The sequence below is a fragment of the Rhinatrema bivittatum genome, chromosome 3, assembly GCF_901001135.1.
Source record: "Rhinatrema bivittatum chromosome 3, aRhiBiv1.1, whole genome shotgun sequence".
In the NCBI taxonomy this organism is placed as follows: Eukaryota; Metazoa; Chordata; class Amphibia; order Gymnophiona; family Rhinatrematidae; genus Rhinatrema; species Rhinatrema bivittatum.
The window spans coordinates 321453004-321477982 of NC_042617.1; the positions used below are offsets into that span (position 1 = coordinate 321453004).

Genomic DNA, 24979 nt, shown 5'->3' on the forward strand with positions numbered 1-24979 from the left:
TTTTTTCCACGTTTCGTGGGTTGTTTTTTTTTTTTTCATATTTCACTAATTTTGTGTTAGTGCGCACTAACTCAAAATTCAAATTTTTCCTGAATTTCAGCGAATTATTGTTCGTTTTGGGGCGCTCCCAAAACAGGACGAATTAGACAATTTCTTTGAAATGATCTAATTCATCTAAAACGAATGCACATCTCTAGTAAGGACCGTTCCTCTGATATCGAAAGAGGCTGGAGGTCATAGATGAAACCACAGAACTGAAGACGTGCAGGATGATTTGGAGGACGATTTGAGCCATTCAAGCTATGACAGCTGTAGCTTTTGGGTTAAAGGTAGTATTGTCACGCCACTCAAACACCCCTTTGGGAGAGACCCCCTTTGATTGATCAGGTTGAGGAGCGAGGGAGAGGCTTGATGACAGAGCTGGAGGAGATACTCTAACCTTGCCGGCTGTGATGGCGCAAGGGTCAGGGCCCCTCTGAAAAACAGTGATCCGCTGGAAGCCAGTCAGCACGGGGGTGGAGAAAAGCTGCTTGTCCGAGAAGGACTTGTAGACTGTGGGGCAGCGAGATTACTCAGAGGAGAAATGGTTCATGTCCCTCCGCGGTATAATGTCTCCAGGACTGTCCTGCAGTAACCTGGGAGCGAGAGACCATTTTCTTTCTGCCGTTCTGGGAATCCCATTTGAGGGGAGGAAGCAGCATTGATGCGTAAATGCTTCTAGGAGGTGCTTTCAGCCTCTGGGGAGCTTACGTGTGGATTGAAGGCAGGCTATAGTTGGATATTTCTGAATGTTATTGTACATGGAGGCAGATTGAAGAAAACCTTTTCCTGCCCACTTGTATGAAATAAGGTTGGATGTACAACAATTCTCAGTGTGGCTCCCCTTACCGGTGCAACAGTTAGCTGGGGGGGGGGGTGCACTCAGTACCAACACTCAGTCCTGTGTCCCCAGTAAAGATTCGCCTGTTTGCTTTATTATATTATTTAATGTTTTCGAGTTCTGAATTGTTTAAGGTGCTATTAGAAGGGATGTCTTCTAATGCTTTGTACGTCTTTGTCTTTGATGTAGTCTATGTTTTAATGATCTGATATTTGTGTATTTTAATGTGGCCCCCTGCTGCGGCTGTTACAGATTAGTCACACGCAATCCTGGAGCTGTCCCCCCCCGGTCCTTTTAACCCAGGGGGGTGGATTCTTTGCATGGGGGGGGGGCGGGGTGGTTGAACCTCCAGGGCCCAAGGCATAGAGGGGGGGGGGAATGTTTTTCTTGCTTACTCGTTCTCTCTCTCCCACGGTGTAGTCACAGTTTGATAACTCTGTCCACACCATCTCTGCACCGGTGCAAACAGACTCACAGGACACGTGAGAGGGGTGTTCCAGTGCAAAACCTTTTATGAAACCAATCTTCAACATCAATCACAGGATTCTTCTCATTTAATCTTCCAAACAAAATCCACATCTTACAGCAGTCTGTTATGTACCTGCACAAAAGTGCCCCTCGGGTTGGCACTAGGAAAGCCTTCCTTCCAGGTCGTGAAAGCCAGACTCCTAGTAGGGGATCTGGTCTGCTGTCTCTCCTCTGATGTCTCCCAAGGACCTCGCTGGTAGAGAGACCCACAAGCAGCAAGATTGTGATCTTAAACTCTACGTGGCAGGCAGGAACAATGGTAAAGTAAAAGTTGCTCACAAACCACAAGCAATAAAAATCTTCCAACACTGCAACCTTCTTTGGGTGGCCAGACACTGCTGTCCCTCCCTCCTTGTGTGGCAGGCAGGGACCCACAGCTCTTCCCCGACCTCCTCCAGGCAAGAGAAAAAATCCTCCCAGAGTCTCTCCAGTAAAAAAAAACAAAAAACACAACAATCTCTCCTCTGAAACAGCTCCTTCCAGACTAAATGGGTACTGTCTCTTCCCTTCTAAGTATCGGGCTGTGGGGCCTAAGGTTGGAGATTGAGGAAATCCCAAAAACTGCACACTCCTTCCACAAAACCAACCCCAAACTCCCACGCCGATTTCCCGCTCTGCCTGCTGACCAATCCAAACAGCCTCAGAGGTGGCGCTGGTCAAGGATGCTCCGCCCTCTCCTTCCTCCATTCTAACTCGGGGCTTGAGCTGTGAACACATTGTGGAGACCTAAGTGGTCTCTACGTTAATATTTTATATTTTAATTGTATGCCGCTTTGATGTATTGTATGAAAGGTGATGTACTCAAATGTTATAAACTAAACTCTGAAAGGGGGAGTAGGATTAACCTCCAAGGCTGAGACACCACAGAGACATTTGAGAAAAATAAAGTCTTTACTGAAAACAATCAAATGAAATCATTTCAATTGGTGGTCTCTAAAGCAGATATTGGATCCACAAGAGGGTACTACTGATCCTTACTGTGTCACCCTCCTGTTCTTTTGGGGATTAAGGATCCCTTGGACAGACGCCAGGCTCCTTGCCTCTCAAGGACCCTTATTGATAGGGCTACCTGACCCTCCAAATACACGAATCTCTCCTGCACGCACTCCTCTCGGACTTCTTTGGACTCTTGGTGCACTGGATGCAGAGCACCAGAGGGGCTCCTTCTCTTTCCATACATCTGGTCACCACTTGATAGGCACCTGATGCTCACTTCTTGTTGTTCCCACATTGATCTTCATTTAAACGCAGAACTTAGATCAGGGACCTCTTTTCCACATAGAAAGATAAGAGCCAGGGTGAAAGTTTTACTCCCTCATAGCAGGGATACTTTCCATCCCATGGCTGGAACCAACAGGAGTAGTTACTTTTAGTTAAATATCTGAAGCATCACCACAGGAAAATGTCTGCGTGGCCCTCGTTACTTGCTAAAGATTATGGATCAACAGGCACAAAGAAAGGCAGGATTGCACCCCTTGCCCAAACTCCACACCTTCACAAGAGACCAGAGGTTTGCTTCATCTTAGTCTCCTGACACCTAACCTTCTGAAGACAATGCTCTTGGGCTTCTCTCTCCAAACCCAGGACTGTCCCATTGTGGCCACTCCTAAAGGGGAGTGTCACAGCAAAATGGTATAGTCCGCTCATTTCTCTAAACCTCACAAAATGTCCTCCTCTGCGAGCAGAAAAGACCTAGTGAAGGGACCATAGACACCTTTACATGAAGAACTGTTGGAAGTATACTGTTGAACCCTTTCATGAAATATTGTAAATAAAAGCAGTCACATTTTGCTTGCTCCTGTGGTTTTCTAAGGTAAAAAAAAAAATTCTAGCATTTGCTTGCAAATGTTGTCTCAGTTTGATTAAAAAAAAATTTGTGTAAACTGTATTTTGAAAAATTACAGCAAAACATGCTGCTTTTGGAAGGTGACCAAGGAGTAAAAAGTGTGCTCAGAAAAGACAAAGCCACTGCAGAAAAACTAAATGAAAGCTCTGCTTCAGAAGAGGATGTTGTGAAGGTGATGAATCAGAGGAATGGAAGCAAATCACTGATAAAGTGAAAGAACAAATTAACAGGCTAAATAATAATAAATCACTAGGACCTGGTGGTATTCACCCCACTTTCTGAAAGATCTTAAGTATTAAAATCTGAAGAGTGGAGGGTGGCCAGTATAAAGCCCATTTTTAAAAGGGCTCTCCAGCTGTGATCCAGGAAACTACAGACCAGTAAGCCTGATATCAGTGCTGGGCAAAATGGTAGAAACTACAGGGAAGAATAGAATTAATGGGCATATGGATAAACTTGGCTTAATGGGAAAAAGCCAACATGGTTTTAGCAATGGGAAGTCTTGTCTTATCGATCTATTAGAATTCTTTGAAGGTATAAATAAACACTTGAATAAGGATGAGCAGGTCAATATGATGTACCTGGATTTACCTTCAGGAAATTGCAGAGTCTTAAAAGGAAGTGTCTTATTGTAGATTGGTTAAGAGATAGGAAACAGAGGATGGATCTAAATAACCAGTTTTCCCAATGGAGAGTATTGGAATGTCCTGGCAGTGAGACGAATGGGGGAGACAGGAAGCTCCACTCCCCTTCCATGCATCATCATATGATCCCTCCTTTGGGCTGATGAAATGACAGCCCCCTCAGGCAGGCCCGCTGGCAATGGACCGGCAGCGGCAGGCCACGGCAAAGAGCCCTGCCCCTTTGCTCGTCCCTTCACTCGCAACCTTATTAAAATGGCAGAAAGATTAATTCCTTTCTCATTTGATGAGGTAGGCCTGATACGAAAACTGCATCGTTTAACAAGTATTCTAACCCTCCCAGATGCTTAGTGTATATTGATTGATTGATTGATTTAGGCATTTTATATACCGTCATTCCATGTATAGATCACAACGGTTCACAAAGTGACATTCACAGTTATATAACTCAACAAACAACGGCTGCAGAGGTGGTATTCATAGAAGGCACTAATATTTATCAGGTGAAATTTTGTAGTACATATTAATTATAAATCTAGTAGTTAAGGCAAAGACTCCTGAAAATTAAAATGAAGTGATAGTTTTCACAACTTAGATCAAGCCTCTCAGACCACGAGGAGAGAGTGCAAAGGCCCACATCCCCGGGAGGGCAGGAACGTGCTGACTCCCCGACATCAGCAATTGATCCTGCGCTGTCTAAAGAAGATTTCCAGCGCTGGTTCAGTGAAATTAAAGAAGGTATGGGTACCCTCACAGCAGAGCTGCAGACAATTGCAGCGGAAATGCGGCGCAACCATGCCGAGCTTGGGGCCCGGGTGGATGTGCTAGAGAACCAGATGGGAGAGCAAGAGACAAGTGTAAATGAGACCCAGCAAGAGCTTAATAATCTGCAGAAGACAGTGGATGAGCACCAAACCTGGCTGGAGGACCTGGAAAACAGGTCCAGAAGGGGGAATCTGAGATTTAGGGGGATCCTTGAAGGAGAGCCCTACACAGACTGTGAAAAAGTCATTACGGATATTTGCAGCCTCCATTTAAATGACCAAAAAACAATGAAGAAGAGACTTCACCACGGATACATTTGGATAGAACGCAAAGGGCTCTAGCGAAACCGAAAGCAATGTACCACGGGATATTTATTTATTTTTATATAGTGGTATATTTTCACAAATATTCAAATAAAAAATCATGCTTCAGGCTAAACAGCTTCCAGATTTCCAGTGGCATGGAAAAAAAAAAAGAGATTTTTCAAGACTTGTCCCCTATCACTTCGAAAAAGACACGAGTTCCGCGAGGTCCTGCAGATACTACGAGCTAACAATAAGTATAGATGGCTGTTTCCTTTTGGATTGCTGATTACCATACAAGGGATATCCACAAGAGTACAGTCGGTGGAGGATGCAGTGTCTCTGCTTTGTGCAGCGGGCTTGATGAATACCCCTGAGGGGACAGACAAGCAGATTCGCCAAACCTCTATGACAGATAAAGCTCAACGATGGCAAAGTGTCCTGCATGGTGGAAAAAGACTGCACAGACACTCAGGGGAACCCTCAGGCTTAAGAGGCAACAAAAATCTGAGAACTGTAGTGCAGGTTGCATTACTGGAATATTTCCTAGGCTTAACTTCATATCGCCTCTGGTAGGCTTACTAGAGGATTGGGTAGAGAGCATATTGTTGCGTGAGTTATAATGTTGAAATGAATGGGGGATTCATTCTGATATAGCAAAAGGTATTAACTTGTTTAAGAGGGTAAATAAACCATAAACAGAAATGTAATGTTTAACTGAGGGGGGGGGGGGGGGGACGACAAGTGAAACGCCAGCGATCAGAGCATGGCAGGTGCCATCAGTCCTCAAATCCAGCAATGGACTCAAGGGGATAGGGAAGAGAGGGTGGGGAGGGGAAAGAGGGTGAACTACAAATCAAAAAAGAGAGATTGGGGTAAGCAGAAATGCCCACAAGGGAATGCATGTCCATCTTTTAGAGCCTGTTTAATTATTTTGGTGAAACCTAAGGGGGGGGCTTAAGTGACCCAACCCTGGTGGAGCAATACTTGTGCAAAAGTGGAATGGCTCTAGCTCTTGTATGCCTATGAGATGGGGGAACTTAAAATATTGTCCTGGAATGTTAAGGGGTTGAATACTTACTATAAAAGAAAATGTTTACTTCAGGATATAAGAAGAGCCAAGGTGGATATACTACTGTGTCAAGAAACACACCTGAAAAAGAAATATAAGAAACTTATGGCATCCCTGCTCTACCAGTTGCAATATTTTGCTGTGGCAACTATTAACAATAAGTATGGAGGGGTAGGAGTGTTATTTGCCAAGGATGCGATTATCGACTTGTTATCTATGATTAGAGACATAGAGGGAAAGGTATATTATCCTTAAGTTCAAAATGGGTTCTGCAATCTATACCCTGGTCAATGTATATGTGCCTAACCAAGGGCAGGGACCATTTATACAAAAGGTGTCTAGTACTTTGCAGCAATGGGCAGAGGGCTCCCTTATTATTGGAGGGGATTTCAATCTTACTAGATACCCTTTCCTACACTCCAGCAGCAGCGGGGGAGGGCATTCTAGCTCACACAGAAAAAGCTTTAAACGGTTGCTGAGGGAGTGGCATGTGATTGATGCATGGTGGTTATTTCATCCAGGGGATAGAAATTATACCTTTTACTCCAGGGTGCACCAATCTTACTCTAGGATTGATTATCTCTTAGTAGATAAAGCATTAATCAACAATATACAAGATACGGGGATGGAGCCATTCACATGATCGGACCATGCAGCTATATGGATCTGCATGCAAAGACTGAAATGAAGCTTTCATTAACATGTGATTTCTCTGTAGGGATCTGTAGTAGCTTGGCCTGTTCTGTTTTCCTGATAGGAGGTGTATTGATATTTTAGATTCTGGTGTAATATTTGTGGTATTCTTTTTATTTTATTTATTTAAAAATGTTTATATACCGCTTTTACAATTCGAAAGAATTAATCAAAACGGTTTACAACCAAACATGCATAATAATAAAAACATAACAGTTAAAACAAATTAAAACTAACAATTAAAATATTAACACAATAAACATTCAAGACCTGCGGTTTTTTAAACATAGGTGGGGTTGTTATTCTTTGAGTGTTGGCAAATAGTACTGTGTTGATATGGGTGGACCATACCGAAATATAGGGGTGTGTACATATATATGTAAATTATATATGTAAATTATATTGTATATGTAATTGGGTACCCATGGGCCAGTATGAAGAAAAATCCCCCGGGCCACTATTTTCCCACAATCCGCCCCTGCCCGTAATAGAATGCTTTTCACCATCATAAAAAACCTCATCAAATCACCTAATGAAACAAGAACACCTCCCAACATAAGCAAAAGCAACGACTTTGCAGAATACTTCACCGACAAAAAATGAAAATTATTAAACAACTCTAACATCAACACACACCCAAACTCCAATACCATCTCTGGAAATATCAGCAACCTGGCAAGAATTCGACTTTGCCTCATCACTGGAAATCCAAAAAATAATCAAAAAAATGAATCCAGCAAATCACCCCATTGACAGCATCCCCATACAAACAATTAAACTGCTTGACAACTCAATAATAAAAATAACAGACATAGTCAACCTTTCCCTCACCGAAGGGATATATCCTGAATGTTTAAAATCAGCAATCATCAAACCATTAATAAAAAAGAACAACCTAGACCTTGAAAACATCCAAAATTATAGACCCATATCAAACCTACTTTTCATTGCAAAAATCATAGAAAAAATCGTCCACTCCCAACTCTCAGAATACCTAGAAACGAACAACATATTTCACCCTGCACAATTTGGTTTCAGAAAAGATTTTAGCAGGGAAGCATTACTCCTATCACTTAATGACACAGTGTTTCGAGGATTCGACAAAGGATTAAGTTACATTTTATTATTACTAGATTTGTCAGCTGCTTTCGACACAGTTAACCATTTCATTCTACTCGACAGACTATCTGAAATAGGGATAACAAGCACTATACTAAAATGGTTCACCTCCTATTTATCTAAAAAAAGTTTCCAAGTAACATTCAAGAACAACCTATCAAATAAAGTGAACCTAAATACAGGAGTCCTGTTGTGTTCCGCGGCCGTGGACGGCCACGACTGTGGCTCCCTACCTTGCCCGCGGCAGCTTCTGGAGAAACCCCCGAGTCTGTGCCCGTCGCTCCGGTGCGGGTCCCCGGGCTGGCCGCCGGGTGGGGAGCCATCCCTGCTCCTCCCTTGTGGCATTCGGCAGTCTTTCCTCCGCGGAGGAAATCCAAGATGGCCGCTGCCATCTTTAAGTGTGAGGCCGCGCCTCCTCTCTAGATTTAAAGGGGCCAGCCCCTTTAACTACTTACAGCTGTTTCCAATGAGCCAGAGTAGAGGAAGTATAAAGGGAGGCTTCCTCTGCTCATTCCTTGACTTGGCAACATCTCTTGTAGCACTGTTTAAGTCTGCTTGCTTCGGTAAGTCTTCTTGCACTGTGGATCCTTGTTCCTGGTTCCTGTCTCATCTTGGTGTTCCTGGTTCCTGACTTCGGATTGGCTAGCGGTGATTCCTGGTGTGTGACTTCGGACTGGCTAGCGGTGATTCCTGGTGTGTGACTTCGAACTGGCAAGCGGTGATTCCTGGTGTGTGACTTCGGACTGGCAAACGTCGATCCTTTGGTGTAAGACCTCGGACTGGTAAGCGACGACCCTCTGGCACTTGACCTCGGACTTCCTTTGGACCATCGTCTCCAAAGGCCCACCTAAGTCCCAGTGGCCCGGGTCCCTACAGGCTCCTCCCAGAGGGACCACGGGCTTCCAGGAGTGAAGCTCCAGTTAGCCCTTGCACCGACCTCGATTCCTTGACCTCTCAAAAGGTCCACCTAAGTGCCAGCGGCCCGGGTCCCTACGGCTCCTCCCGGGAGGACTGCGGGCTTCCAGTGGTGAAGACTCCGTTCCTCTCCTTGACGTCACGACTCCTCGTCTGCGTCCATTGTCGCCTCAGTCTCTAGTGCCAAGGATCTGCTGGTCGCATCTTCTGCTCTGCCTCACCACCCAATGGGAGAACCTACGGATTCACCTCCTCAGGTATACCATCCTCCCATCGGTCCAAGGGTTCACAAGCCCGAGCATAACAGATTGCCAAGTCCATGGACCTGGCGGAGGCATCTGCCCACCAGGCCATTCCTGGAATGGCCCAGCGTCTGATGGATCAGCAAAAGACCCTGGATGCCCTTGTCTCTGCAGTGGAGGGCCTGAACCAACGCATTGAAGCGTTAGGGCCCATGAACCCCACTCTGACGTCCCCGCCTGTGGCTCCGGGGGGCCGCTCTACTCATCAGGGCCCCGTGCAGGCCACTGTGGGTGATCTTGGGCAGGTAATTCCCATGCATCTCCTGGCGCCCTCTCGATACGCCGGAGACGCAAGTTGTGTCGGGGATTCCTTAGCCAGTGCCAGGTCCGTTTTTCCTTGTTGCCCGCTCAATTTCCTTGCGACCTGGTCAAAACCAGTTATATTATGTCCCTGCTTGACGGGAAGCCTTTGATCTGGGCCTTTCATCTATGGGAGAGAAGAGACCCGGTTTTTGGAAACTTGAACCAGTTTCTGTCCGCCTTTCGACAGATTTTTGATGAGCCTGTCCGTAAACCTACTGCTGTCTCAGAACTACTCCGGTTGCGACAGGGTACTCGGACAGTGGCCGAATACGCGACAGAGTTCCGCACCCTGGCCACAGAGCTCAACTGGAGAGAGGATTGCCTCCATGGGAACTTCTTGGAGGGGCTAGCCTCACGTCTTCAGAATGAACTAGCAGCGAAGGAACTTCCGGACGATCTCAATTGCATGATAGAATTGGCCAACTGAGTGGATCGTCGCATGCGGTTTCGCCTTCCGGAAGTTAAGGTAGGGAGGAGACGCTCGCCTTCTCCCAAGGGCGCATCGGGAGCCCTTCGAACACCGGCCGAGGAGCCTATGGAGTTGGGCCGTGGGAGAGTTTCTCCACAAGAGTGCCGGCGGCGAATTAAGAAAGGACTTTGTTTTTATTGCGGTGCAGCGGGCCATCAAATAGCAGCATGCCCGGTGCGGCCGGGAAACTCCCGGACCTAGGACCTGAAGGAGGTCTCTTCCTGGGCCGAACCTCACCTGCACCTCCACTAATGCTACCAGTGGCGTTAACATCTGCGGACGGTGAGTTCCACACGTTAGCCCTGGTGGACTCCGGTGCCGGCGGTAATTTCATTATGAAGAGCCTGGTGGAGCACTTGAAGATTCCACAAGTCCGTCTTCTAGCTCCATTGGTCATCTCCTCGATCCAAGGTAAACCTCTTCCGGAATGTGTGGCACACACCACGGTTCCCATCCAGTTGAGGGTTGGAATCCTTCATCGGGAGCAGATGCCATTCCATGTTTTGGAGTATTCCATACATCCTGTCGTCCTGGGCCTTCCCTGGCTTCAGGAGCACGGTCCTCAGTTCGATTGGAAGACCTTGCAGCTATCCCACTGGGGGCTGAATTGGCACGGCAATTGCCTCCAATCAGTGATTCCAGTTTCATGCTCTATCGCCTCCACCAGTCTTCAGGGCCTGCCAACCTCCTATGCCTCGTACGTAGATGTCTTCTCAAAGCAAAAGGCCGAGATACTTCCACCTCATCGATCACTCGATTGCGCCATCAACCTCTTCCCTGGCGCTGAGCCTCCTCGGGGGCGCACCTATGCCCTCTCGCCTGCGAAGACGCAGGCCATGACAGAGTACATCAAAGAGAACCTGGAGAGGGGCTTCATTCGGAAGTAAACATCCCCAGCGGGGGCTGGATTCTTCTTTGTTGGAAAGAAGGATGGAAGCCTTCGCCCTTGCATCGACTACCAGGGCCTGAATGCTATAATGGTCAAGGACCGTTACCCCTTACCCCTCATCTCCGAGCTCTTTGATTAGCTGCAAGGTGCGAGGATCTTCTCCAAGTTGGATCTCCGAGGGGTCTACAATCTGATCCAAATCAAGGAGGGTGATGAATGGAAGTCGGCCTTCAACACCCGAGACGGCAACTATTTAGTGATGCCGTTCGGGCTCTGTAATGCTCCATCGGTGTTCCAGAACACCATGAACAAGATACTCCGCGATCTCTTGTATCAGTGCGTGGTCGTGTACCTGGACGACATTTTGATATTCTCGGATTCTCTGACCGCTCACCGTCAGCACATCATCCAAGTATTGCAACGCCTCAGAGAACATAGACTGTATGCGAAACTTGAGAAGTGCCTTTTTGAGCAGGAGTCCCTTCCCTTCCTGGGGTACATCATCTCCAGTGAGGGATTCCGTATGGACCCTCAGATGCTGAAAGCCATTCGGGAATGGCCGCAGCCATCCGGACTGAAGGCACTCCAACGGTTTTTGGGTTTCGCCAATTATTACCGATCTTTTATACCTCATTATGCTTCCATCATTGCCCCAATGACAGCCTTGACCCGGAAAGGCGCAGATCCCAAGAACTGGCCTCCGGGAGCGGAGGCCACCTTTCGTCGCCTCAAGGAGGCGTTCCTGCAACAACCGTGCCTTCGGCATCCGGATCCGCAGCGGCCGTTCGTCATCGAAGTGGATGCGTCCTCAGAAGGCATAGGGGCCGTTCTGAACCAGACTTCCAAAAACCACAAGTTACGCCCGTGTTCCTTCCTCTCCCGTCAGTTCTCTCCGGCAGAGCGGAACTATGCCATTGGCGACAAGGAGCTCTTAGCCATAAAGGTAGCCTTAGAAGAGTGGCGCTCTTGGCTAGAGGGGGCACAACACCAGTTTGCGGTCTACACGGACCATAAAAACCTTGAGTACCTGCATCGGGCACAACGACTCAACCCTTGACAGACATGTTGGGCCTTATTCTTCACCTGATTCAATTTTATTCTACGTTACAGACCTGCCGGGAAGAACCTCAAGGCCAACACCTTATCATGTGTATTCGAATCTACAGAGACGTCTGAGAACCTGCAGTTCATCATCGAGCCATCACGCATCCTACTGTCCGCCACCACGACCATCCCTCCTGGGAAACTCTGGTTCCGCCGCACTTGCGGAAACAAGTCCTGGCGTGGGCTCACGATTCCCGCTGCTCCGGTCATCCTGGACAATCCCGGACCTTACAGACCCTGCGCCGATACTACTGGTGGCCAAAGGTCAAAAAGATGTCCGTGCTTACGTAGAGTCCTGCCAGTCATGTGCTCGCCATAAGAGGATCCCTGGTTCGACTCCAGGCTTGCTTCAGCCCTTACCAGCTTCCTCGGAACCATGGACCCATCTGGCGACAGACTTCATGGTCAATCTGCCATCATCCAGTGGCAATATGGAAGTGGATCCCTGTTCCAAAGTAAGGTTAGCGCTGCCAAAGAGGGAGTTAACCCTCCCTGGTCCCTACCATCGGAGGGCAAGGCTTGAAGTTTCACCCGTCAAGTAAACACTTCGCCCTAGAAGCTCGCGGTTCCTCCAGGAAGAGCCCGTAGGAACCTGGCCGCTGGGACTTAGGAGACACCCTCAAGACTGAAGATTGGTCTGGATGCAGGCATCTCCTGCAGGTCGTAGGTTCCAGATGGCTGGCGCCTCCAGCAGGAGTCAGTCCAGGAGTAGAAGCTGAAGAGTAGTTGAAGGCCATTCCGAGGGTCGAAGCCAGAAGAAGGGTCCGCAGCCAGGCCAGAAGCAATCCAGGAGAAGGGTCCACAGCCAATCCGGAAGTAAACCAGGAGAAGGGTCCACAGCCAGTCCAAGGTCAAGCCGAGAGAAGAACGATAGCCGGTCCAAGGGTCAGGAGCCAAGAATCAGTCCAGCCATGGAAGAAGACCAGAAGCGGGACGAAGATCAGGAACGGAGACCAGGAACGCCGGAACGGAATCCTGAACCAGAAGCCTCGATACCAAGGCAAAGTCTGAGGAGCAGACCTTGCCTTAAATATCCAATGCGAGGCAGGAGTCCCGGGAAGGAGGCACGACACTTCCTGTCATGGCCCCTTAAAATCTTGTCTTAAGCTGTGCACGCGGCTCTTAGATAGGAAGGGGGAGGAGTCAGCTCAGTCCCGCTGGGCTCCGCGGCCGGCTTAGGCAGCGGCCAAGGTCACGGGAAGAACGTCAGAGGAGGCTCCCTGCTCCCGCAGGAGCCCCCGGGCCCACCCAACATAGCGGGTGAGTACCTGGTCCCGGCCGCGGACCGCCGCAGCCGGCAGCCATGACAGTCAGCCCCGGTCGCGGCTTGCTGCGGCCGGCGGCCATAACATCCTTGACAAAAAAATCAATTACTCACCCACACAACCACTCAAAACAGAAAACCCAGAAACAATAATCTCTCCTGTTGAACATGTTAGAAACCTTGGAATTACAACTGACAAAGAATTATCCTTTAAAACACACGTAACAAATAAAATCAAAGAAGGTTATCACAAACTACTGACACTTAGACGTCTCAAACCTTTCCTCACACAAAATGATTTTAGAACAATCCTGCAACTTCTATTATTTGCAAACCTAGACTATTGCAATGCACTACTCCTTGGCCTCCCTTTTACTACCATCTGTCCACTCCAAATACTGCAGAACGCAGCCGCCAGAATTCTTACAGGAACTAAGAAACAAGAACATATTACACCATCTCTCATCTCCTTACACTGGCTCCCAATAAAATACAGAATAGACTACAAAGTTTTATCAATCCTCCACAAAATAATCGCAGGACAATAAAACTACTGGCTAACCAAACACATTGAGTTACATGCTCCAAAAAGGAACCTTCGATCAATGAATAAAGGCCTCCTCAAAATTCCTCACGCAAAAACCACACTTCTATCATCAACCCGAGAGAGAGCTATATCCATCTCTATGGAACTCTTTACCCTACAATCTAAGAATCCAATGCAACACCAAAACCTTCAAAAAAGAGTTAAAAACCTGGCTATTTACCAGAGCCTTCTCAGACACACTTAATCATCAATACCAACAGACTCCCAACCAGACAACACCAAGAAAACAGTGATACCACTGGTCCACCCATGAAATCTCAACACAACCACGAGACCTTCAATAATCTTTCAAGAACTTTTTACCTATATATATTAATTAACCCTAATATTACTTCCACCAATGTTACCTAACTTTTTCAACTATGATATTCTCTGTTAAAACCCTAATTTTACTTTGTCCCCATATATTTCTTTCCTGTAAACCGTTGTGATGGCAAAACTGAATGACGGTATACAAAACATGTCAAATAAATAAATAAATAGTGCATATGCTGTGCGTATGCTGTGCGAGGTGCATAAGCTGTGCATGTGTGGTGCATATGCTGTGCCTCTGTGTGGTGCGTATGTTATGTGTGTGGTGCGTATGTTGGGGTGCATGGTGTGTGTAGTGCATATGCTGTGTGTGTTTGTAGTGTGTGTGTAGTGCATATGCTGTGTGTGCATTTGCTGTGTATGTGTGTGCATATGCTGTGCGTGTGTATGGTGTGTATGCTGTGTGATGTGTATGGTGCGTATGCTGTTGGGGTGTATGGTGTGTGTAGTGCATATGCTGTGTGTGTGCTGAGTGTGTGCATATGCTGTTTGCATGTGTGTGTGCGCATATGTGTATGCTGTGTGTGTGTGTGTGTGGTGCATATGCTGTGTGTATGTGATGCCTACGCTGTGTGTGTGTGGTGGTGCACATGCTGTGTTTGCGTATGCTGTGTGCATGTGTGGCATATGCTGTGTGCATGTGAGTGCGTATGTTGGGTGTGTGTGCATGCTGTGGGACGCTGAGTGCATGTGTGTATGCTGGGTGTGTGTGTGCGCGTATGCTGTGTGCATGTGTGTGGTGCACATGCTGTGTGTGCGTGTGTGTGGTGCACATGCTGTGTGTGCGTATGCTGTGTGTGTATGCGATGCACATGCTGCATGTGTGGTGCGTATGCTATGTGCATATGTGTGGTGCACATGCTGAGTGCGTGTTTGTGTGCGTATGTTGTGTGCATGTGTATGTGTGTGTGTGTGTGTGCGTTGGACGCCTCACAGCCTGCACACTGGGTTACTCAGGGCTGCCCCTCGGTGGTCATCGTGCTCTGATTGTGCAGAATTCAGCAGCTGAACCCATGGAGGTAAACAGGCAGTGCATGGGCACGGGAGACGTCAGCCCTGATCCTGCCCCCACCTCCCCCCCTCGGTGCCAGCAGACCCGACGCAGCTGCGGGCTCACCCCCGTCCCGGCACAGCTTTCCTTCTGCCTTTGCTGCTGCGTTTCCTCGTTTGGCTGAAAACGTCGGTGCCCAGATCCCCTGGCGCGGTGCCCATAACGGGCTCAGCGAAGCCGGCTCTGACAGGTTTGAGTCGCACTGTGTGCCAGAGGTAACCGATTATCTTACAGCAACAGCCTCCTAGTTAGGGCTTCTGATCTTAGCTTTTAACCAATAACCCTGAGAAAACGTCTCCGTGTAAAAACAGTAAATAATTAAAATAGCTGTTTATTGGGTAAACATTAGAAAATCATCCCCATCCCCTAGGGTTCTCTCACCCCTGCTTTCGCTACCCTCGATCCTGCACCTTGTTTGTTTGCCTTTTCCACCATGACAACCCCTCACCCACACAAATGCAAGGATTTAATGCAACTGGAAAAGTAGCCGACAATAGCACATGCGCTGCGAAAACACCAATTTTTGGTGCCCCACAGAACTCCAATTAGCTGGAATATAAACACCCAAATTTACAGTTTATAAACGGTTAAAATCAGAATCCCTAGTCCTAGTTTTCTTTGCTAATATATGCATTATAATAATAATAACAGGCGCTGTACGATTTCTAGGGTGCAATGCCTGGCTACCGGTTTTCTGTCTGATCTGCCCGACCGCTGTCCAAAGGGAGGGGAAGGAACAGGCACTGGGCTAGAGTAGACAGAGGCTGGGGGAGATCGCGCACAGAGCTGGGAGGGGGGAGCAGTCTGAAAATCGCCTAGCATTGAGAAGAATTTAACCTGCATGAGTGTAGGGGATGATGGGGCAGACAGAAGCGGATTAAACTGGGCTATTATCCCCCCAACTAAAAGTACAAAAGTGTGAGTCTGACATGACAGAGCCACCCCTAAAGAACAAAGGCAGCGGAGGAGAAGAAAGATAAGGGAAAAAGGGAAAACATCTGAAAGGCTTACAGAAGGGATAGGCAGCTGCGGGCCTGAACTGCCACAAACGGGCCAGGTTTTCAGGATATCCACAAGGAATTTGCATGAGATAGATTTGTATACAGTAGAGATCTAGAGGTCGATATTCAGCCACGGAGCAGCTAGTTAAATTAGCCGGATATAGCTATCTGTGGCCGGAGTGCAGGTGCACCCCGGCTGCGGTCTCATTTCCTGTTTCCCTTTAGCACTGCAGGATGTCCTCTGCCAGCAGGGGGCACTGGAGACCAGCCCTTAGAGGCAGCTGCTCCTGCTTTCTCCCTGCTGGCTCTCCTGTGCAACTGAAACTGGGGGGGGGGGGGGGGGGGCTCTCTAGGCTTGTGAGACCTGCTGGCCCCCTGCAGTTCAGATTGCAGAGGGAGGCTGGCCCAGGAGGAAGAAGAGGCACTGGACTGGGTAAGCTGCTCCCAGACTTCTGCTGGTCAGGGATTGGGGGTGGAGTGGGGAAAGGGACAGATGAATGTGCCCCGGGGGGGGGGGGGGGGGGGAGAGAAGGGAAGATGATGATACCAGGGAGTGAGGTTGAGGGAAGGTGATGCCAGGAGGTGGAGAGAAAGAGAAGAGAAGGTGATGACAGGGTGGGGGAGAGGAGTGGAGAGTGAAGGTAATGATGATGCCTGAGGGTGGGGGGAGAGAGAGAGAAAAAGGGAAGGTGATGGCAGAGAGTGGGGAAGAGAGATAGAGGGAAAAGCAAGATGATGAGTAGCTGGGGAGGTGTAGAAGTTAGGGAGGGAGAGAGAAGGTGATTCCAGGGGTTGAGAGAGAGGGGTAAAGAGAAAGGGAAGGTGGTAATGATGATGCCAACGGTGAGGAGACAAGATGGAGGGAGAGAGGAATGTGATGATGATGTCAGAGGGTGGGGGAGAGAGGTAGAAGGAAAGGGAAGATGGTGATGATGATGATGCCAGGGGTGAGAAAGTGGAGGGAGAAGTAGATAATTCCAGGGGGTGGGGGAGATGGGTGGAGGGAGAGGGAAGATGATGATGGGTGGTAGAAGGAGAGGGATGCTGATGATGGTGATGATGCCAGGGGTAGGGTGGAAGGGAATGAGGGCTAGAGAAAGTGATGATGCCGGGGGTGGGGAAGAGGGAAGGGAGAAGGTGATGGTACTAAGGAATGGGGGAGGGAGAAGGGAATGATGATGATGGCAATGGGATGGGGGGCGAGGGAAGAGAAGAAGAAGTGGTTGGTGTGCCACAGCAAAGTGAACCCTGTGTTAGGTGTGCCACGAAACACAAAAGGTTGGGAAGCACTGCGATGCGCCTTGGAATATCCCTGGCTATCTTAATGTTAGCCGATTATGTCAAACTGGCTAACTTTAGGATAGCCCTATGGGCTGACCAGACTTAGCAGCGCTGGTTAAGCAACTAACTTCGAATGTAACTTATGCGGCTAAATCTGGCCTACTCTGAAACATCTCCCGCACACCTCCAGAATGCCTCCGACTTATGACGCATATGCCACTGAATATCCCTGGCTAGCCATTTAGACTGATAACCTTTCAGTTATCAGTCTAAATGGCTTTTGAATATCGACCTCCAGGAGAGTACGATTCAAGATCTGCAATCCCTAATGGCGCAGGCAGACCTAGTAATTTTGGCTGTCACTGAAATGTGGTTCCATGAGTCCCATGCCGTGGCTATAATCTTTTCAGAAAAGGCAGGATCGGCAGAAGAGAGCTAACATGTTACAAAGAAAGAAAAAGGAATACATAGAAACAGAAATGACAGCAGAAGAAGACCAAACGGCCCATCCAGTCTACCCAGCAAGCTTTCACACATTTTTTTTTCTCATACTAATCTGTTACTCTTGGCCCTTATTAGTAACTTTTTGGTCCCTGCCATTGATGTAGAGAGCAGTGCTGGAGCTGCATCTAAGTGAATTATCTATCTTAATTGGTTAGGGGTAGTTCTGCCGCAATAAGCAAGCTACTCCCACGCTTATTTGTTTACCCAGCCTGTGCAATTCAGTCCTTGTTGGTTGTTTTCTGAATATAAATCCTCTTTTCTTTATTCCCCCCTGCCATTGAAGCAGTGAGCTGCGCTGGATATGTATTCCAAGTGAAGTATCAGGCTTAACTGATTCAGGGTAGTAACCACTGTAACAATCAAGCTACACCCATGCTTATTTGTTTACCGAGATTATGTAATTCAGTCCTTGTTGGTTGTTGCCTGAATATAAATCCTCTTTTCCTCTTTCCCCCCTGCCGTTGAAGCAGAGAGCTATGCTGGATATGTATTGAAAATGAAGTATCAGTCTTATTTGGTTTGGGGTAGTAACCGCCGCAACAAGCAAACTACTCCCCCACTTTTTTGTGAATGCAAATCCTTTTTTCCACATTTCCTCTTGCCGTTGAAACTTGGGGCAATGTTGGAGTTGCATTAACAGTGAGTATGTTTATTGAATAAGGGTATTAATCTCCTGGTAGTAGCTGTCATTCCTGCAAGCTACCCCCATGCCTCTTCTCTTCATTCACATCCTCTAGACCAGAGCTTTCCAAACTTTTCATGTTGGTGACACACTTTTTAGACAAACATAATTTCGTGACACAGTAATTCAGTCTACCAGCAAACCAGAAGTTAAAGGTTAAACGAACAAAATGTATTTCAACAATTTATGTATGTTTCCTTAAATATATACATAAATAAAATGTTTCACAACACAACCTATCTCATAATAAATATTTGCAGGCTTCCACTTCCTCCATGCTGATCTCGTACATTGTGAGATCGGCATAGAGAAAGTGCTATTCTTGCACATTCCCAAAGATTACATGTGCCAATCACTAAAAAGTAATTTTTTTTTTTACCTTTGCTGTCTGATCTTAGTTTTCTAATCGGTTGGTCACAGGCTTTTTTTTCCACCTTTCCTTTCTTGTTTTTTTGCCAATTCCTTTTACAGGGTCTTCTCTTCTATTTCATTTCTCTCCATCTGTCTTCCCTCAAACACACAATCAGGTTCTCATAATCACACACGCTATCTCACACATTCTCACACATACAGGCTCTCACTCACATGCAATCTCACACATCCACAGCTCTCACTCTCACATGCCTCTCTCTCATACATACATACATACTGTCTCTCTCGTGCACATGCTGTCTCACTCTCACACACACAGGCTCTCTCACTCCTACATGCTCTCTTGCTCAAGCACAGGCTCTCACTGGCACATGCTGTCCCTCTGCACGGGTTGCCGAAGGATGGGCTCTTCAGAGGCCCTGATCTTCCCTGGCCGTGACATGGGATCTGCAGCGGCCCTGCTATCGGGTTTCCTCCTCTTCTCGGGCTGCCGCGACATGGGATCCGCAGCGGCCCTGCTATCGGGTTTCCTCCTCTTCTCGGGCCGTCACGACGTGGGATCCGCAACGGCCCATTAATACTGCTCTTCTTCTGTACGCAGCAGATGCTCCTCCTCCTTCTTGCCCACGCGGCTCCGGCAACGTTTTTCTTCCAGGGCTGCACAGGCAGGAAGGAGGAGGAGTAAACGTGACCCTTTTCTTCGGGCCGTGGTGATGTAAGCTCCACCACTGCCCGCCGATCTTCCTGCTATAGTTCCCTGCTTCCGCCGGCCCTGTGGACCGGGCGACACACCTCCACACTACAGGCAACACACTAATGTGTCCCGACACACACTTTGGAAAGCTCTGCTCTAGACTTTATGGATCCACAGTATTTATCCCACGCCCCTTTCAAATCCTTCACAGTTTTGATCTTCACCATTTCCTCCGGAAGGGCGTTCCAGGCATCCACCACCCTCTCTGTGAAGAAATACTTCCTGACATTGGTTCTGAGTCTTCCTCCCTGGAGTTTCAAATCGTGACCCCTGGTTCTGCTGATTTTTTCCAACGGAAAAGGTTTGTCATTGTCTTTGGATCATTAAAACCTTTCAAGTATCTGAAAGTCTGTATCATATCACCTCATTGCCATTACGTTGGGGTCCAGCAAGCAAAAATATCTTCTCTAACACCTTATATGAGAATGGAGTGTCATAACTTAAGAGGCTCAAAATCCAATTTAAAAAATAATAATAATTTATTATTTATAACAGTTTCTCAAATAATTACAAAGAAATAATACTTTATACAGAAACAAAGAAACTATCTTGAACAGAAGAAAATAGATAAAATTCAGAAATCATTCATTATAACCTAGACCACTAATGGTACTGAGAGTTGGGGGGAGGGGGGATAATCCGTAAATGGGAGCCAATACCAAAAGAAACATCTTTCAGGAAAAAAAGCATAACATGCAATCTACCCGTTTAATCATTCCTTGGATATAGGACTTACTAATGGAGAGGAGGCCTGGAGTACCCTTTTCCATGAATCTATAAACATTTTAATTGTTCAGAAAAAAAATAGACATACACGTCATTATTTAATTTCAGGAAACTTTCATTGGAAGGTAGCTCCTAATGATTGGGTTTCTTGGCGTAAAGCCAAGAAGCCTTTCCTCCTCTCGGGAGTGGCCTTAGCTAGGTCTGGAAATATTTGTATAAAGTTTCCATGAAAATTAACCCCTAAGTTCTGGAAATAATTGCGCACGACTAAACTGAGGTCTTGCTCATTTACAAAAGATATTAATAGCGTAGCTCTTTCTACTATCTCTATTGTGGAGGACTCTAAAAAAATCTGTTAAGTTTTCCAAATTTAAATGATGTTGTTGTTCTATTCTTCCTCCCAGACGACGATATGGTAAGAAATGCACCCTATTAAAAAAAAGATGGATAATTATCTGATGCAATTTTCAATACCTCAGTCATGTATCTCCTGATTGTAATCCTGGGCTGTTCACCAATAATTTTGGGGAAGTTCAGTAATCTGAGATTCAGTCTTCTCAGACGATTCTCCATATGTTCCATCTTCCTATTCAAAGACATTTGTTCTTGTATAATAGTGGTTTGAACTTCTAGCCCTTTTTTTGTTCCAAGTTCTAGCGCTTGTATCCGAAGTTTATGATCTTCTAATTGAGTATTGCATTCCAAGGAGGAAGTATCCACTTTCAATGCACTTGCAGCAATTTGTTGGGAACACTTTTGAACTGCAGACCCCAGCTGTGCCACTAAATCCCATATAGAGTCTAAAGTCACAACAGTTGGTTTAGAATAGAGATTCACCACAGCACTTAATTGAGGCAAACCTACTTGAACTGTGGGGACTTTATTCTCCTCAGTCGTTGCTGTTGTTAAACTCACAGGCTCCACTGGTGTACCCTCTGTAGCTATAGTTGAGCTCGCTGGCTCACTAATAGCACTCACCGTCTCTATGACAGCCTGTGAGGGCATCAACGATACTTTCCGCAGGACTGGGGGGCTAAGGGAGACCTCCCCAGGAGAGACAGAGGCTCCTTCTCTGATCTCACCAGTGGGGATATTCGCCACCTCCATATTCGGGTAGGACCCTGTGTACTGTGGGATGATTCGTTGCCCCGGAGGGATGTTAGATGTAGAGGGAAATACTCTAATTTTCCCTTTCCGTTTTGAGGGCATATCAAAAAGTCCCAAATAGAAATAATGAAGACTTACCCGGGGCTATGCAGACACAGGAAGCACGCTGCAAATTTCAATTCCTTCCCCAGCAAGATTGCGAGAGATTATTCAGGAAGGTTCAAAGTTCATTTTCCTCAGCTGTTTGATGTTAGGAATCAGGTTTTCTTATTCCAATTTGGACAAAGCCGTGCGCCGGCAGCAACTGCGAGCCACTAAAGGGCCGCTTTTAAGACCTCTCTGAAGTCCCAGCTGATGACGTCAGTGTCAGGATTCAGGCTGTCCATGGCTGGGGCCCATCAGAGCTAGATTCAGTTTGCTCCCGGTTGGGAGTTCGACCTTCCTTCCACTCTTGCTCTCTCTCCCAGCCCGAGGTTTCTCACCGCTAAAAGACTGCTTTTAAGGCCCCTCTGAAGTCCCAGCAGATGACATCATTAACCCCAATATTTTAAAAGGCTTCAGGGGCGATCCGGGTAACTATAGACCAGTGAGCCTGACTTCGGTGCCGGGAAAAATAGTGGAAACTATTCTCAAGATCAAAATCATAGAGCATATAGAAAGACATGATTTAATGGGACAAAGTCAACATGGATTTACCCAAGGCAAGTCTTGCCTAACAAATCTGCTTCATGTTTTTGAAGGGGTTAATAATCATGTGGATAAAGGTGAACCAGCAGATGTAGTGTATTTGGATTTTCAGAAGGCGTTTGACAAAGTCCCTCATGAGAGGCTTCTACGAAAACTAAAAAGTCATGGGATAGGAGGCGATGTCCTTTCGTGGATTACAAGCTGGTTAAAAGACAGGAAACAGAGAGTAGGATTAAATGGTCAATTTTCTCAGTGGAAAAGGGTAAACAGTGGAGTGCCTCAGGGATCTGTACTTGGACCGGTGCTTTTCAATATATTTATAAATGATCTGGAAAGGAATACGGCGAGTGAGGTTATCAAATTTACGGATGATACAAAATTATTCAGAGTAGTTAAATCACAAGCGGACTGTGATACATTGCAGGAGGACCTTGCGAGACTGGAAGATTGGGCATCCAAATGGCAGATGAAATTTAATGTGGACAAGTGCAAGGTGTTGCATATAGGGAAAAATAACCCTTGCTGTAGTTACACGATGTGAGGTTCCATATTAGGAGCTACCACCCAGGAAAAAGATCTTGGCATCATAGTGGATAATACCAGGGCCGGTGCAAGGGGATTTGGCGCCCTAGGTGAGCCTTCTCCCTTGGCCCCCCCCCCCCGGTCTCAGCCCCGATTCCTACCTCATTCTCGATCACGCCCGCTGACTGTGTGGTTTTCCGGTCACAAGCAGGTTGGGCGCTGCTTGTGGCCTGCCAAATCTCCACTCCTCTTTGCCACCGCTTGCGGCCCCATTTGGCTCGCACCCAGTGGTGCACCAAGGGTCTCCGGCACCCAGGGGCCAATGCATTTGTGTGCCTCTCCAGCATCCCCCCTTAATTCTTCTTGTACTAATGCTTAAGGTCACAGAAAATCTGTGATGTCTCTAGACAAAAGAATTTTTTTTTGGGGGGGGGGGAGCCGAAATGACATTTCTTCATCACACCCACCTCTATAGCATGGATCGTGCTTTCAAATTGGTTATTAAAAAAAAGTGTTAATAAAAAGTCCAAAGGCTCTTCTGGGTAATTTAAAAAAGCTGGCCAGTTTCACACTATTAAATTATTTGATAGCCGCATTCAACTAATTCTATATGGCTATGAGAGTGAAGTCTGGAATTTATAGAAAGGGACAGAATGTCAATATAAATCCTGCACCTCCAGTTCTGTAACTCTGTGCATCCTCTGAAATTCCCCCAAACAATGGAGCTTGGATGTTTCCCTTACAGCTCATCATACTAAAAGATATTTTCAAATTCTGGTGTCACCTCACAGTAACAGCAGCACAAACACCTTCCACTGCCAGGCACATTGTGAACTAACACAAAACCCCGCTATACTGCAGTCCCATCGTAACATAACAGTAATAACACCAAGGACTCAAACAACAATAACCATACCTTTGAAAAAGCAAGGGTAAATATTACACTGGGTCCTAGAATATCAATACACCACCTACTGAGGAAACAAAACAAACCCGATTGCTAATGATCCCTATACAGACACTATATGCAAGCAGAATCTCTCATCATGGTCACACATACAGAGCAGAGAAAGACCTCTCATCAAATACAGAATAAAGCCACATAAAGTATAAACAGAAATGTGCAGACAAAAACTGAACTGTAAAACGCATCACGCCACAATGGAACAATGGAAAAACAAAAATTTCACCATTCCTTGTGAAACAAATCAATAATATAAAGATATATAAATCATTAATCATAATTATAAAACCATACAAATAAGATAATTTCAAAACAGCTGATGAATAGAATATCCAATAATTAAAGATTAATGCAAATTTTGAAAGCTTTACCAAACACCAATAAAATATTTCAAACAGCAGACACATCACATACTACCCAATAATTAAAATGGTAGTCAATCAAGAAAAATGAACTTAAAAAGCCACCTTTACTTACCCTCTCCAGCAGTTCTCCTACTCCTTTCCCTTGCAGGCCATACCAGAAGCAGCAGTAGCTGCTGAAGCTGTCCTCACAGTCCTCTTCCTTAGGGACCACAACCAGTCTCTTCTCTCTCTCTCTCTCTCTCACACACACACACAAGTCACACCCTCAGGACCAGTTTCTGTCTCTCACACATCACTCATCTCCCCAACCAGTCTCTCTCTCTCTCTCTCTCACACACACACATACCAGTCACCTCTCTGGCCAGTCTCTCTCAATCACACAATGCTCTCGCTCTCTCTTACTAACACACAGGCTTTCAATCACACACATGCTCTCTCTATTTCACTTACATACAAGCTCTCAATCACACACGTTCTATCTCACTTATAAACAGGCTCAATCACACACATGCCCTCTCTCGCAGCCACAAGCCAGCCAAAAACATGCTCCATCTCTCTCGCACACACACACTGACACACACAAGCACCCTCCCTGACTCACATATACACCACACACATACAGAAGCACTCTCCCTGTCTCACATACACATTACACTCACAGAAGCACCTTGCTTTCAGACTTACAGCATTTTTCATTTTACTAAAAGTGAAAGTGATGCTCCCAACCATTAAATAAGAAAACCACATTCCTATCAGAAGGCGAAATGACACCCTTCCTTCAGGTTCTGTCCTCCCAAGGGACAGCCACCTACACCTTCTCTTGTTTTATGCTTTCAGGCAATAAAGCAAGTGTGTTTCTTCAAACTATCAGTCGTATGATTATTCATGTGGGAGATATGGAACAGAAAGACATCCTTAGTCAGCTTCCCTTTTAAATGGGAAGACTCCAGTC

At 46.6% G+C, this 24979-nt stretch overlaps 1 protein-coding gene across 1 annotated transcript in view; it reads left to right on the forward strand.

Moving 5' to 3' along the window:
- Window positions 1–15016: 15016 nt before the first annotated feature.
- The window catches only part of DDO (D-aspartate oxidase), a 60760-nt gene continuing 50797 nt past the window's right edge, over window positions 15017–24979 (forward strand). The window contains exon 1 of the mRNA XM_029595268.1: window positions 15017–15277. The gene's annotated coding sequence lies outside the window, so the exon portion shown is untranslated. The remainder of the gene's footprint in view (window positions 15278–24979) is intronic.